Here is an 11,328-nt window from a genome sequence, read left to right on the forward strand (position 1 = left end):
TATGATAAATACCATAAATAATGTCTTTTTCTTTCTCTCTTTACTTCACCTAATACAATAATCTCTAGGTCTATTCATGTTGCTGCAGCTGGCATTAATTCATTTTTTATGGCTGAGTAGTATTCCATTGTGTGTGTGTGTGTGTGTGTGTGTGTCTACACACCACATCATCTTTATCCATTCATCTCTCTATGGACATTTAGGCTGTTTCCATGTCTTGGCTATTGTGACTAGTTCTGTAGGAACATGGTGGGGGGTGCAAATAGATCTTTTCAAGTTGATATATACTGAGGAGTGGGATTGCTGGATTATATAACAGCTTTATTTTCAGTTCTTTGAGGAACTTCCAACTGTTTTCTGTAGTGGCTGCAGCAGTTTACATTCTCACCAACGGTATAGGAGGGTTCCCTTTTCTCCACATTCCTTCCAGCATTTGTTATTTGTAGACTTTTTAATAATGGCAATTCTGACCAATGTGAGGTGATACCTCATTGTATTGAATAGTTTTGATTCGCATTTCTCTAATAATTAGTGATGGTGTCTGAGCATCTTTTCATGTGCCTATTGGCCATCTGTATATATTCTTCGGAGAAATGTCTGTTTAGGTCTTCTGCCCATTTTCGATTGGCTTGTTTGGTTCTTTTGTTATTGAGTTGTGTGGGTCGTTTCTATATTTTGGATGATTAAGCCCTGCAAATATTTTCTCCCATTCTGTAGGTTTTCTTTTCATTTCGTTTATGGTTTCCTTTGCTGCAGATAGTGTTATTATTAACCTAGTATTCTGAATAATTTAACAGGGTTATTCTTGATTTGGATACATTAGCACACTGAAAAAGGTTAAAAAAAAATTATAGCCAACAGTTTGTTTTGGGTTTGAAAAACAATGAGTTTGCATTTTACTAGCATAGAAATGATGTTATCGAATATCTACTATGTGCCAAGGATATACACATGTAGAATGAATAATATAATGCTGAAGGGAAAAAGTTTATTAAACCATTATTGTACAAATAAATTCTTTAAATTTACAAAGATCATCACTATTATATAGGATGTATACTTTAAAAACAAAACCTAGTGGCTTTTTAGCTTAGTATCTCTTGCTCTGAGCAAACTTACTGAACCACTACTGGTTTCCCCTGCTATCCAAAAGCAGAGCTTTCCTCTGAACCTTTTCTTTTGCAAGCCAAAATGGTAATGGTGTAAAGCAAAGAAGCAATTTTCTCCTTTGTAAAAGTGAAAATCCTCTTCAGATTTCTTTTGGTTAGCAAAAACAAGTACTAGTCTAGGCCTTTCATAATAGCAAAGGGGGGTTAATTGTACCTGTGTCTGGATTCATTGGTTTGAGACTTCAAACTTAGCTATGATCTTATCTACAGTAAAGAATCTGCCTGCAATGCAGGAGACCCTGGTTTGATTCCTGGGTGGGGAAGATCCCCTGGAGAATGGAATGGCTTACCCACTCCAGTATTCTTGCCTGGGAAATCCCGTGGACAGAGGAGTCTGGTGGGCTATAGTCCTTGGGATCACAAGAAGTCAGACGTGACTGAGCAACTAACACTTTATCTATTGAATACATAGGCATTTTCAGTTTTAATCCTGGGACTGCAGTTATTTTAATGATAATTACTATTTCTATAGATAATACAACTTCTAATACTTTTAGTATCCTGTGATGACTATCCATGAGCCCTGCTGCATTCATTTTGCTTGAGTTGGCTGAATATTCTTTTAAGTTCTTCCTAATTCTGCATTATGAGTTTGACTTTACCATTATTGTTGAGTTTGGCCTTACCATTTTATGTTAAGGAATCAAAGCCACCATTTCACCAGTTAGGCATTCACCAGTGGCTGACTTTATTTTGGGGGGGCTGCAAAATCACTGCAGATAGTGACTGCAGCCATGAAATTAAAAGATGCTTACTCCTTGGAAGGAAAGTTATGACCAACCTAGACAGCATATTACTTTGCCAACAAAGGTCTGTCTAGTCGAGGCTATCTTTTTTCCAGTAGTCATGTATGGATGTGAGAGTTGGCCTCTAAAGAAAGCTGAGCACCGAAGAATTGATGCTTTTGAACTGTGGTGTTGGAGAAGATTCTTGAGAGTCCCTTGGACTGCAAGGAGATCCAACCAGTCCATCCTAAAGGAGATCAGTCCTGGGTGTTCATCGGAAGGACTGATGTCGTAGCTGAAACTCCAATAATTTGGCTACCTGATACGAAGAGCTGACTCACTGGAAAAGACCCTAATGCTGGGAAAGATTGAAGGCAGGAGGAGAAGGGGACGACAGAGGATGAGATGGTTGGATGGCATCACCGACTCAATGGACATGAGTTTGGGTAAACTCCAAGAGCTTGTGATGGACAGGGAGGCCTGGTGTGCTGTGGTTTATGGGGTCGCAAAGAGTTGGACACGACTGAGTGACTGAACTCAACTGAGTAGTCAAATCCTACCATAAACAGGGATTCAGGGAGCAGAAAGATCCTCCACCTGCTTTTACCTACCACCCAATCACACACCCAAAAAACATGTTATCCCAAAAGATATTATGCAAGTTCCAAAATGACCTCTGGGCATTTTGGTACAACATCCGTCTTTTTTCCTTATCATGTGCCCCTCCCTCCCTCCCTCCTTTCCTTTTCCCCTCAATTAGTAGAATAATTTCTATGTGACTGGCAAAAAATAATACTTCCCTTTCCCAGCAGCCATTGTTAGTTGTGATGTAGTATAAAGGCAGTATATTGTGATGAGATTTCCAGTCTCCTGTATTTTTTTAATCTAAGAAAATAAAAACAAGAACTCTGGATCCGTACACAGCAACGTGCCCTAGGGGTGAAGAGCCCTGAGCAATCAGGATCCATCAGGATTGTGATCAGGGGATGAGGACAGGAGGCGTGAGGCGCAGGCATGTTTTCACTATGTCAAGAAAGAAGAAATGGGCATTTCTGGATATAGGAACAACACGGGAAAAGTTAAGGGCACATAAAAAGGCATGGACTTTCAAGGAATATATGGTCTGATTTAGATGTTAGGACATGGGACCTGGGGCATGGTGTAGACAAACAGGCTGGAAATAGAATGACCTACGAGAGTAAGGAGTTTTCACTGTTCTTTTTTTAAATTGAGGTATAATTGATATTTATATTAGTTAGAAGTGTGCAACATAATGATTTTATATATATTGCAGAATGATCACAATGAGTGTAGTGAACATCCATCACCACACAGTTTTTTTCTTACAATGAGAACTTCTAAGATCTTTGCAACTGTCGAACAACACACAGCACCGTTAACTTTAGTCACCATGCTCTACATTACATGCCCATGACATAATTATTTTCTAACTGGAAGTCTGCACCTTTTGACCATGTTTTAACTCGTTTTCCCCCACCCCTTGCCTATGGTAACCACCTATCTGTTCTCTGTTTCTATAAATTCAGTTGTTACTTCATTTTATTTTTAGATTCCACATATAAGTGAGACCATATGGTATTTGTTTTTCTCTGACTTATTTCACTTAGCATAATGGCTTCAAGGTCCATCCATTTTATTAGGTGGGATTTCATTCTTTTTTATTGCTGAATAATATTCCATTGTATTTTTATTTATATACCACATTTTCTTTATCCCTTTGATCATTGATGAAGGCTTAGTTTTTTTTTCATATTTTGACTATGCTAAATAATGCTGCAGTATATGTGGGGGTTCATATTATCTTTTTTAAAAAAGTATGTCTTCACTTATGTCTATAATGAAGAAACTAGATTAAGTCATTGCATATTATTTTTTTAAATAAGTGTTTTAATTTCCTTCAGAAGTACAGTTGCTGGAATTGGTAGTTCTGTTTTTAGTTTTTCTATGCTGTTTTCCATAGCGGCTGCATCTATTTACATTCCCAACAGTGCACAATGATTTCCTTTTCTCTCCATCTTTGCCAGCACTTATCTCTTGTCTTTTTGATGATAGCCGTTCTGACAGGTGTGAGATAGTGTCTCATTGTGGTTTTGACTTGAGTTTCCCTGATGACTAGTGACGTTGAGCATCTTTTCATGTACGTTGGCCATATGTGTGTCTTCTTTGGAACAATGTCTGTGTGAATCCTCTGCCCCCTTTTTAATCATACTGTTGTTTTTACTAATGAAGCTATATTTTGGATATATATTTTGGATATTTATATATTTTGGATATTAACACCCTTTCAGATACATGATCTGCAAATGTTTTCTCACATTTGGTAGGCTGCCTCTTTGATTGTTCTTTAGGGATAAGAAACATTTATGTCTTTTGAGGAGAGAGATTACTCAAGGGGTAAAGAAACCTCACACACAAAAAACCTGAGGAAGGTGAGAAGAAGCCTTGCTTGTTAATGAGAAGATGAAAATGTTGCTAGGTGGACAGAGGAAGAATGAGAGGGAATATGGAGGTTCAGAATTGAATGTATAATAGAAAAGGAATAACTTGGCAAGAGCCTGTGTTGTTATAGTATCTACTCTGTTTTTGTGAGGAAACCCTATATGTTGAAAGCATCCTAGCAGTGTTTGCTGTTTTATCTATGACACCATCTGAAAACACATTTGAAAGTGCTTTAGAATAGGGATCAACAAACATTTCCTGAAAGGGCCTGATATTAAATATTTTAGATGATGTGGGTCAAATATAGTCTCTGTTGTATTTGCTACTGCTTCTCCTCCTTTGCTTTCTTCTTTTTCTCCTCTTCCTTTTCCTGCTTTTCCCTCTTTAAAAATATAAAATCATTCTCAGCTCATGGCTCATACTAAAAACAAGCCATAGACAGGTTTGGCCTGTAGGCCATAGTTTGCTGACCCCTTCTTTAGGACTTAGCTATCCTAATGGAACATTTGGTTCCACTCCCACCCCACTTTCTCTCAGTAAGTGATGAAACAAATAGGTCTTTTTGGAGAATAAAATGTTGGAATAATTTAATGCATTTGAATGTATGTGACCCTTGATCTGCTTTTGACCACCATCGCTCAGATTTGTGATGGTAGCCTAGGTTCTCAGTACTGCCTCAATAGATAATATATGATAGAAATGTCACTGCGTGGCTTCTGAGAACAGGGTTGTAAAAGGTGATGCTGCTTCTGTCCTCCCCTTCTTTCCCCACATACTTTTGGAGCTCTAAGCTGCCATGTAAAGCCACCCTAAAGTTTCCTTGCTGAAAAGACCATGGGGAAGTCACGCAGTCATAGGGAGAGTTGCCTGAGGAAACCCAGCTGTGCCTGCCCCCAACTATTTTTAAGTTTTCCCAAACTAGGCTCCATGCATATGAATGAGCAAGTACCAGATGATACCAGTACCAGCTACCATCTGCTGCAAGCTCATGAGACACCCTAAGCAAGAACCATCTAGGCAGGTTCAGTAAAGCCTCAGAACCATGAGAGATAATAAGAAAATTGTGGTTGTTTTAAACCACAGTTCTGGGGTAATTTGTTACATACCAGTAGATAAGCAGAAGTGATTGGGGAACCTGGAGATGGAGTATTACTATAACAAAACCTAAAATGTATGGCAGTGGCTTTGCAGCTGAGCTGCCCACATACGTTGGAAGGGCCTTGAAGAGATTAGTAGCAGAAGTCTGATGGATCTTGAGGTTGTCAATAGGGCTTAAAGGAAAGTGAGGGAAAATTTGTTAATACTGAAAGAAAAGCCCTAGTTAATAAAACCGTTGCCTGTGATAATGAAGAAATATTAAAGACTTAATGAGCCAGTGGGTCAGCCTGAACAATTTTCAAGCTAAAGTTTTAAAGTTTCAACTGGTTTCTTTTAGTTGATATCATGAAATACAGATAATGATGAGCTGGAGAAGAAATTACTCAGTTTTCAAGCAAAATTTTGAGGAATATAAAAGTCAGAACTTGCTGTGTTAGAAAAGAAAATCCTTTTCTGATGACCATTCTCTTGCAGCAGAATGTTCTCAAAGTAAAACAACAAAAAAACTGGCCTCAGGACAAAAATCAAATTCAGAGCTCTGTCATGAAAAGTTCTCAAGATAAAAATAAAGCTAAGGATTTGACTGTGAAATCCTTTATTAAGATCCCAGAAAAATTTAAGGTGGTGCCTAACAGGGAGCTGCAGGTAGACAAGAATTGTGGATGTGGTTTTTGTCTAATGAAATAAACCCTAGTGAAATCAATGAGTCATAAGAGACTTACAAAGCTTTTAAGGAAAATATATTGCAGAAATACTTATCAGCCTCGACTATGAGAAACAGAGATGGCTTCAAAATGAAAATATACTTTTAGACCCTTGAAATTCTATAGGCAGGAAGCAGACTCACCAAACTACTGAACTTAAAATGTGGGCTCTATTTTATAGAATAGGAGGAATAACTTAGAGGATGGAGTGAAGAGCTGAGGAGAATCATTGCAGGGACTAGAAATGAACCCTAGTCAAGGAATTGGCAACATGCGTCCAGTCGGCTTTGCTATGGACAAGAGACTGCTACGCCTTTTTTCTCCCTGTTTGAATGGAGGTATTCATAGTGATTATCCTCTGCCTATCTACCCTACCATGAATATTGGGTGTATGGGGGACACAATTTATCTCTCTAGTTCATGAGTTTTTAGACCTAGAGGAATGGTACTTTTCATTTGGGAAAAGGTACTATTCTTACTGCTTTTCTTTCTTTCTCTTTGTTTGTAATTTTAAATCATAAAATATATTTGAATCTAGCTTAAATGGCTGTAAATAAGCACAAAAATTCTCTCATCTTGAATGCACCAAAATTCTCTTACCATCTTGAATCTCATATTTTAATATGTGCTAAGTACCGAACACTGGAGAAGGCAATGGCACCCCACTCCAGTCCTCTTGCCTGGAAAATCCCATGGACGGAGGAGCCTGGTGGGCTGCAGTCCATGGGGTTGCTAAGAGTCGGACACGACTGAGCTATTTCACTTTCACTTTTCACTTTCATGCATTAGAGAAGGAAATAGCAACCCACTCCAGTGTTCTTGCCTGGAGAATCCCAGGGACGGGGGAGCCTGGTGGGCTGCCGTCTCTGGGGTCACACAGAGTCGGACACGACTGAAGCGACTCAGCAGCAGCAGCAGCAGCAAGTACCGAACACAAGGCCTGCCGTGTGTGTGATGGTTCTTTTGTAAATGCTAGTTTGGTTTATCCCTCTTTCCTGTGGATGACATTATCTTTACCCATGGTATCCAGTTCCCTCACACTGATTTCTCGTTCACCAGAGCTCTCTACTCCTACCACCCTTCCTCCACCCCCCCAGGCCTCTCCATATGCTCCACTCCAGACTTTTTCGGGCATTTTACTGTCATCCAAACCCTGAACTTGCCTACCTTATTTTTTCAAAGACTTGCAGAGTGACTAGGTAGTTATCATGGATAATCAAAGGAAAAAAAGAAAGTGTTAATTGCTCAGTCATGTCCAACTCTTTGCAACTCTGTGGACTATAGCCAACCAGACTCCTCTGTCCACGGAATTCTCCAGGCAATACTGGAGTGGGTAGTCATTCCCTTCTCTAGGGGATCTTCCCGACCCAGGGATTGAACCTGGGTCTCCTGCATTGCAGGCAGATTCTTTACCATCTGAGCCACCACGGAAGCCCAACTACAGTGTTAACACAGAAAATTTACTTGGATGATTGAAGTAGCAACCTTAAATGTTTCCCCTGTGGCATTAGTTGAAATTTCAAGCATTTTTTTGTAGGCCAGCTGAGTCCATTTTAGGTAAGGACCCTCAAGTTGATCCTCAAGTAACAACATTCATATTCTTTTCTAATAGAGAATGGCCATCTGTTAGGGATATAGTATAGGGTAGACCTCTATGCTAAAATCTGTCCTGGTCCTACTCCATCTGTAAAGCTTGGAGTCTAAGTTCATATGTATCTTTGGTCTCTTCCCCAGCATTTTGTAGAGAATTCTCATCTAATTAATAATGTCAATAGCAACATTGAAGAGGAAAACCTAAAAGGAAGAGAATTTTGAAAGAGTGCTGGAAAAGAGGAGGGCAGTTTTACCTGAATTGTTTTGCCTTGAAAAATTGATGGTGTAATTCTGCGAGTCAGTGAGTATGTGTACATACATATGCATTTCTTTATTTAACCAGTATTAATGAGCATCACTGTGTGATTCCTCCAGCAAACTGGCTTCTATGTTGTTCCGTCACTAAGTCATGTCCGACTTTTGGTGACCCCATGGACGGTGGCCACATAGAAGCCTGGCAGGCCACCGTCCATGGGGTTTTTCACGCAAGAATACTGGAATAGGTTGCCCTTTCCTTCTCCAGGGATTGAACCTGGATCTCTCCTCCCTGCCCCGCCACCCCAGCCAGACCCCTAGCAAGCAGATTTTTTGCCCCTGAGTCACCAGGGAAGCCCCTTAATCTATGTGGATAAGATAAATCAGAGAGGTCACTTACTCTGTAAGACTGGTTCCAAAGCAGTTGGGTGGTGTGCACTGTGTGGGGCCTGGGAGATGCTCTGATTTACTGTACCTTATATGGAGGGTTTCTGCATAGTATCAGCATTCATACGCATTCTCAGTGTTAAACATAAAACTGAATTTTCAAGGAAATTGAATTCCATCAACAATAAATTTTGATTCTGTAAATCAAAAGCTTGCAAAGTCTTAATAAAAAGGAAACCATCTAACCTTAAAAATGAATGTATTACTAAGTGAATTTAACTCACAAAAGGAATTTTCCATAATATTTAGGCTTTTGTTGGTTTTGGCTTTGTTTGTTTCTTATTAACATTTATAGTTGTTTGGTCTGGTCAAATATTGAATTTGAGTTCAAAGATACATCTCCTCTGAGGATGCAGTCTAATGAGGCCAAGTAAATAATGGAAAAAAATCAGTTTCCAAGTTTTGAGGGCAGTACTCTTTCCATGGCAAACGGCATGTCTCATTTTCTCAGTGATCTGCAAAATTGGGCTACTCATTCCTACACGAGTGAATGTGCTGAGTTTTGTCTTTTTCTTTCCCACTTATCCCTGACCCTTCCTTGATCGGTTTCCGCTTTCTTTCCTCTTCGTGTTTGCCTCATCTCTTCCTGCTTGTAATGTATGGCATGTCTTTGGGGAGAGGTCGCGAGGCACCAGAAACAAGGGGCGCCCTCACAGTCACGTTCTGCAGACTCATCGCGGGGCTCCAGGCAGGTCACTAGTCATGAAATGGGGGAGGCGGTGCTGGCCGGGTGTTAGCTGATTGAGGTGGCGTGGCCAGAACCGGGGGTCTTCAGGGCCCTGTCAGTGGACCTTCAACATATTTCCATTGCTGTCACTTAACTTACAGGCCTGGGTGATCCAGCAGTGAGTTATTCTGTGCAAGAGGGAGCAAGGGCTTTAGATCGGGTGACCAGAGGGGTATTTCTCTGCTATTGAACAACTGTGTGACCTCAGGTGAGTTTCTAATCTCATTTATCCTCAATTTCCTTGTTTGTAATACCTACCATGAAAGGTGGTTCTGAGGATCACAGATAATATAACATAAAATACCCAGCAAAGTCCTGACACAAGGAAGGTGTTTATAAATGGTAGCTATTGATGCTTTAAGTAGCCTAAAAGGTCTCTTTCACATGCTTTTACAGTCATTTAATCTCAATCAATCTCTCTCTCTCAAACACACATACAACAGTTACCATCCTAAGCTCCTGAAATTGTCCATGCACCTTACCATTTTAAGAATGACCTTTTGTTACCAGGGAAATGGTCCTGTTGCCAGCTTAAAGGAATATTCAGGAAATGGCTCAGAAAAAAAAAAGTAGAAATGTATTTTTTTTCTTAAAAAATTACTCTGTGGTAATGTTAGCTCTTTATCTCCTCTGCCTAATTGTGATGTCTCCCAGTGTTGTCCAAAAACAATAGCCAATCCAAGTCTTGTTGAAGTCTAGCCTGCCTGCCTAGAACGAGGGTACCCCTCTTAGCATGCTTGCAGTTGTGTTACCTTGCTTGAGTCGGCTAATAAATGGCCGGGAGTCGTTTTGCATGACAGCCTTTCAGTTCTACAGAAGCCCTAAAACTGACCCAGATAAACGCCTGGGTCCCCCAGGACTGTGAGTCCACGATGGCCCTGTGTTGGGTGTCACGTCCTCTTGACTGCCTCTCAAGGTGAAGAGAAGTGGGCGGCACTCGGGAGGGAGTGGAGCCAGGTGACCCGCTGCACCGCCTGCAGCAGGGTCCCCGTCCTCGACTGAAGGCTGTAGAATTGCTCTTGTGACAAGCGTCTTTTTAGTCAAAAGCAGAAAATCTTCCCTTTTGTAAATGACAGATGGTTAGGATTGTTACTTCTGTCTCCAGCAAACCCGTAAGAGGAAAAACAAACAGATAACTGACATTGAGTTGTTCTTCGTTTTCAAGACAACTAGGGAAGATTTGAAGCTGTATAGTTTCAGTAAGGGTCTGCAGTGTTTGTGATCCACAGAACAACCCCACCCATTCCCACTCCCTGATGTCCACATGCTAATAATCCCCAGGACCTGTGAATGTGTTAGGTTACATGGCAAAGTGGAGAATTCATAATTGCAGATGGAGTTAAGGTTGCTAATCAGCTCCCCTTAAAATAGGGAGATTATCCTGTATTGCCTGGTGAGCCCAATAGAATCACAGTGGAATAGGGAGCAGAAAGAGAAATAGGTGTGACTGGACTCAAGGTTAGAGTGATGTGGTCTGAGAACATGACCAACCAGAGCGGACTGGGAAGAGGAAGGAAGAGGGGACGTGAGCCAAGGGATACAGGTAGCCTCTCGAAGCTGGAAAAGGCAAAGAAACGTATCTTTGGAATCTTGAACCTTCAGAAAGTCCTGCCGACACCTTGATTTCAGCCCCGTAAGATCCATTTCAGACTTCTGACCTCCAAAATTATAATAAATCTGTGTTGTTTTAAGTCAGTACATTTGTGGTAATGTTACAGTAGAATAGAAAACTAATACAGCATTTAACTGTGCACAACGAAATATCTAAAATTGAAGAGCCCAAATTTCCTCTCTCTTTCCAAGAAAGGTGCTGCTACCAGTGAAATGACAGACCGGAAGCGGGGAGAGAAGTCAGCGTGGACCGGGCCGGCCACTGCCTGACCACTGCTCAGAGTGCTCCCTTCAGCTCCTGTCCCATTGCTTCCTCTCTGCCCTGCCTTGATCCGGGTTCTTCCTCACACCCTCGTGTTGCCTCCACTTCTCTCTCCACCAGCGGTCTGCTCTCCAGCTCCCCGCTGCTCCTCCGATGGGAGCTAGCAGTGGCCCAGGCTAGCAAGAGGAAAATGGACATTCCTCCCCGTTTCGTCCCTCCTCCCACACCTGCATAGTCCCTGGGGAAAAGCTTTGTCTGAACGTGAGCAAAGGAAAAA

Source organism: Cervus canadensis, chromosome 25, assembly GCF_019320065.1.
Source record: "Cervus canadensis isolate Bull #8, Minnesota chromosome 25, ASM1932006v1, whole genome shotgun sequence".
NCBI lineage: Eukaryota > Metazoa > Chordata > Mammalia > Artiodactyla > Cervidae > Cervus > Cervus canadensis.